The sequence below is a fragment of the Leopardus geoffroyi genome, chromosome C1 (assembly GCF_018350155.1).
Source record: "Leopardus geoffroyi isolate Oge1 chromosome C1, O.geoffroyi_Oge1_pat1.0, whole genome shotgun sequence".
NCBI classification, from domain to species: Eukaryota; Metazoa; Chordata; class Mammalia; order Carnivora; family Felidae; genus Leopardus; species Leopardus geoffroyi.
The window spans coordinates 186,097,941-186,103,609 of NC_059328.1; positions in this window are offsets into that span (position 1 = coordinate 186,097,941).

Here is a 5,669-nt window from a genome sequence, read left to right on the forward strand (position 1 = left end):
GAGAGAGAAGGAGACACAGAATCCAAAGCAGGCTCCAGGGTCTGATCTGTCAGCACAGAGCCCAACACGGGGCTTGAACTCACTAACTGCAAGATCATGACCTGAGCGGAAGTTGGACGCTTAACCAACTAAGCCACCCAGGTGCCCCTGAATTATTGGGTTTTAATAATAATTTCTGTGAAGGGGAATAAGTATGAATGGATACTCAAATCTGAAATGATCCATCAAAGGTTTTTATTAATACTCAAGAAAATATGATACAGAAACTGCAAGGATCACTATTTGGGGGAAGGAGAGAAAAGGATTCAAAGAGATGCAATCAGACCGATATAGTGAGACAACAGGCAAGGATGGAAGGGGCTTAGTTCCTGCATCCCTACCCAGTTCAGAAGACTGTAACACAGCCCCGCCTTTCCCAGGGCCTCTGTCACCTTTAACATCAGGGTTTTCATTTCTGTTTGGGGTACAATGATGGCAGTGTTTCTCATAGGAGAGTTCTATTTAGATATAGGGCCCATTTTTCTTTTCTGTATTCCCCACCCATTTTTTTTTCTTTTATCTCATCATATGTCATTTGATCTATGGACTTAACATTCTGAACTTGACTGCAGTAGGGTTTCAGGCACCTATATTTTAAAGCTGAATTTCAATTACAAATATAAAAATATTAAATGAGAGATATATCATGAAAATACATTTTATAAATCATACTCAAATTATATCAAATATTCAGTTGATAACTACTAATTTTACTCAAGTGAAATTCAAGCAATTATTAATCTTTAGGTTCTCTTCACTTACCAATGTATGACATAAAAGACTTCAAAGTTTTATTTCCCTAAAACACTCATATTTTTAAAGTAATTATTCAAATTATAAAACACATGGTAAATTACTTAGATCTAATTAGATTATCTAAAACTTATTGATAAAAGGGCCACCTGGGTGTCTCAGTTGGTTAAGCATCCAACTCTCGGTTTCTGCTTAGGTCATGATCTCGTGGTTTTGTGAGTTCAAGCCCCACCCTGGTCTCTGTGCTGGCAGCTTGGAGCCTGCTTGGGATTCTCTCTCTCCCTTTCTCTCTGCTCCTCCCCCACCTGTGCTGTCTCTGTCTCTCTCAAAATAAATAAGTAAACTTAAAAAATTTTTAAAATAAGTAAAACTTATTGATAAAAGTAGAAAAGGTTAAGGAAAAAATATTTTTAAAAATTTATCCCAGGTACAACCAAAAGTAATAATTGACATAGGAATTAACCAACTGGGGACTCTATTCTACAGAATAACTTGATCTTCTCAAGTATATCCACCCTTAAAACAAACACCAAATATATTAATGGGAATATCTTATATTTTGTTCATTATAATGAAAGAAAATATATGTGAGAACACAACTTTTGTGTATAAAGATATTTTCTTTATAGATATTGCAATTTTAATTGATAGTTGTCATATCAATCTAAGAATATACAGCATTTAACATATCTAATGGACTGTCTTTATAATTACAAAACATAGTTTTAAATCTAAAGGCCATCTGAAAGGTATCTCATCAAACACTTTAAGGGTGTGAAACCCAGGCCCTAAAGAGGTAAAGGGACCACCACATGTTTAATATCACTCTTCTGTTTTAAGTTTTGGTACCTGGAGGATGAAATCCAAGGCCCTTCTCAGTGGGACCCCATTCTACCTTTCTAAAAGTTTCGCCTTTCCTTTTCCCAACCTCCCTCCTCACTCTGATCTCCTGCCACAGCAGCATATGGCTCACCAAACACACTTTGGACTACTGTATATCTCTGGCTTAGCTTGTGCTTTGCTCAAAATTTCATTCTACGACCACCCTTCACCCACCCAGTAAACAACTTCCACCCTTGTGAAGACTTCCTGAATTCTGCCCTCTTCTCCAGTGTTCATCATACTCTACTATTCTCAGAATATCCTACATTTAACACTGAAACACTGATCACATATTGCTATATTATTTCATAAGTGTCTTGCTCCCTCATAAGGTTGAACAGTAATAGTATAATTTTTGTCTTTTTAATCCCTAGACCTTAGTCTGGTCTCGAATCATAGTAGACACTTTGTAAAAATTTGTTGAAGGGATGAATCCATACATGCAGAAGTCAATGAATATATGAACGAATTAATGAATGAACAGACAAACCAATGAAAGAGTGAACGAATTAGGACAAGTTCCTCAACCTGGGCACTATTAATCTTGGGCAAGATAATTCTTTACTGTGGATAAGTCTTTCCTGTGCATTGTAGGATACTCAGTGGCATCCCTGACCTCTACCTACAGATGCAAGTAGCAGTCCCACACCGACGTCGTGATAATCAAAAATGTCTCCAAGACGTTGCTAAGTATTCCCCAGGGGTAAAATTGCCCTTGGTGGGGTATAGCTGAAATAGATGGAAGGCTGACTGGATGCAGCCATTCAGGTGGAGGGCAGAGATTAGAACTCTGGTCTCGAGACACCGGGGCGGCTCAGTTGGTTAAGCATCCAACTTCGGCTCGGGTCATGATCTCATGGTCCATGAGTTTGAGCCCCGAGTTGGGCTCTGTGCTGATAGCTCAAAGCCTGGAGCCTGCTTTGGATTCTGTTTCCCTCTCTCTCTGCCCCTCCCCCACTCGTGCTTGTTTGCTCTCTCTCTCCCTCAAACATAAACATTAAAAAAAAAAATGAAAGGGGCGCCTGGGTGGCGCAGTCGGTTAAGCGTCCGACTTCAGCCAGGTCACGATCTCGCGGTCCGTGAGTTCGAGCCCCGCGTCAGGCTCTGGGCTGATGGCTCAGAGCCTGGAGCCTGTTTCCGATTCTGTGTCTCCCTCTCTCTCTGCCCCTCCCCTGTTCATGCTCTGTCTCTCTCTGTCCCAAAAATAAATAAACGTTGATTTAAAAAAAAAAAAAAAAAATGAAAAAAAAAAAAAAAGAACTCTTGTCTCTATTTCAGTCCAGTACTTTTTCCATTATGACAGCCCTGCTGAGATCCAGATTCAATTCTTAGTCTTCTCATAAGACATTTTTTTTTTTTTTAACGTTTATTTATTTTTGAGACAGAGAGAGACAGAGCATGAAGGGGCGAGGGGCAGAGAGAGAAGGAGACACAGAATCAGAAGCAGGCTCCAGGCTCTGAGCCATCAGCCCAGAGCCCGACGCGGGGCTCGAACTCACAGACCGCGAGATCGTGACCTGAGCTGAAGTCGGACGCCCAACCGACTGCGCCACCCAGGCGCCCCTCATAAGACATTTTAAAACCTGAGACCAATAACAGAATTATAGAAGTATAATTTTGGGGACAAAGTATTAAAAAGCAACATTAGAAGTAAAGGTATGCCTTCCTTATATCAACTAATCTAGTTGACATTACTTTCTTTAAAATGGCATTTACTTGTAGTCAATATTATTAAATGGTACTTCTTTGGCCCTGCCTAAAAGTTGCTCCTAGAAGGCATATGGTTTTCAAAAATTTTCTAAACACCACTTCATAGCACCATCTTGTGGATTTTAGAGGAATTCATTGACTTCAGTTTAAAATGTCTAGTTATTTCTCCAGAAAGGGAGACAAAAAAAATAGAAAAACTGTAAAAAAAAAATTAGGACATTCTTCACTTATTGAAATGTTCTACCAAACTCTGAATCAGGGACTTAGTTAAGTTTGTTTTTGACTTTGGTATTTGGCCAAGATTTCAATTTGGCTTCAACTACAGCCTCCCTATGGCCTTGAAAAGTCAAATAGCCACAATCCTACATCATCATCATCATGTCTGCATCATGTTCAGACAGCAAAGCAGGGGCATAATGCCAACAAGGAAGGCCATTCTAATGTATTTGTTAACATTTGAATATTCACTTTGAATGTATAGATATAACTTGGAATTAAAATTTCCTTATATGCTGGACATATTGGAAGAGCAAAGTATTGCAAAATTAGGGAACGTTATGAAAGATGATAGTTATATAGAAAACAAGAAATTTTATTTTATTTTTATTTTTTTATGTTTATCATTTTTATGTTTTTTATGTTTTATATGTTTATGTTTATTATATCTCTCTTCGAGAGAGAGACAGAGCATGAGAAGGGGAGTGGTGGAGAGAGAGTGGACACAGAATCTGAAGCAGGCTCCGAGCTGTCAGCACAGAGCCCAAAGTGGGGCTGATACTCACAGACTGGAGATCATGACCTGAGCTGAAGTCAGACACTTAACCAACTGAGCCACCCAGGAACCCCCAAAACAAGAAATTTTAAATTGTTAAAATGAGAAATAGGGAAATAGATTGACAGAAATCTGAATATTTGTTCCTGTACCATATTAAACTTTAAAAATTCTATTTAGTGATGGGGTGCTGAGTGACTCAGTTGGTTATGCATCCTGCTCTTGATTTCGGTTCATGTTATGATCTCATGATTTGGCGGATTGAGCCCTGAAATGGGTTCTGCACCAGCCCTGAGCCTGCTTGGGATTCTCTCTCCCTCTCTCTGCCCCTCCCCTCCCCCCCAGTAAATAAGCATTAAATAAAAATTCTGGGGTGCCTGGGTGGCCAAGTCATTTAAGGGTCTGACTCTTGATTTCAGCTCAGGTCATGATCTCATGGTTCGGGAGTTTGAGCTCCACATCAGGCTCTGTGCTGACAGCATGGAGCCTGCATTCTCTCTCGTTCCCTCTCTCTCTGCCTCCCACCCCTTGCTCATACATGCTCTCTCTTTCTCTCTTTCAAAATAAATAAATAAACATTTAAAAAAGATTCAATTATTGACATTGTTTTAATGTGAAAGTATAGTTGTGATTACATTTCACATTTCTTTTTAGATCCAAGTTCATTCTATGCTAATATCTGGTTTCAACCTCTAACAATTGTTGCAATACTAAGCCTTTTGGCATTCAACCTAAATATGTGTTTATATAAATCTATTCTAAATCTAAAAGGACAGTAAAATGAAAAGGAGATAATGTAAAACATAATACTTTTGAGGTTTCTTCTCTTTTTCAAATATGTGAGTTTTACTTTCTGACTTGAAAGAAAATATTCAGCACAAACTACCAGGAGCACCAAATGCTAAGGGCAGTGTGGGAAACCTATATGGAATTGCTGATATGGAAAAGGCATTTCTATTAACAGATGTAATTAAATTCTAATTTTACAGACAAAATGTTCAATTGGTTATAATTCTTATTTGTTTTTCCCATCCCAATACATAATTGCCTTCTCTTCTCCATGAGATAAAGTGAGCATAGCCTTACACTAAAAGCTTTTGTTCCCTGATACCTCCTTTGTTCATCTCTTCAAATGGAAACACCAAGAATTGCTAACCAGTTTCAGCCTGGGGCAACTGGGTAAGTTACCATTACTTTAGAAAATGGGAGAAGGCAAAGGTTTTATTAAGAGAACTTTTCCTGCAGGAACTTTCACATAATTGTTTTGACCTCAAAGTAACTATTTTATGTTACAGGCCAGTAGACTACTTTGCTTGCCTGTGTGCCTTTAAGTAGAGCCCCAGCAGGTGGATAATGGCCATGAAATCTAACAACCATGATAATAATTGCAAAGGCATTTAGGTCCCACATTACCATTGTAAGAAGATGATTGAACTACATTTGTGATTTTGAATTGATATAGAGATGTCCCTGATTAGTAATATTGCATAGTGGAAAGAAATTCAGACCAGAG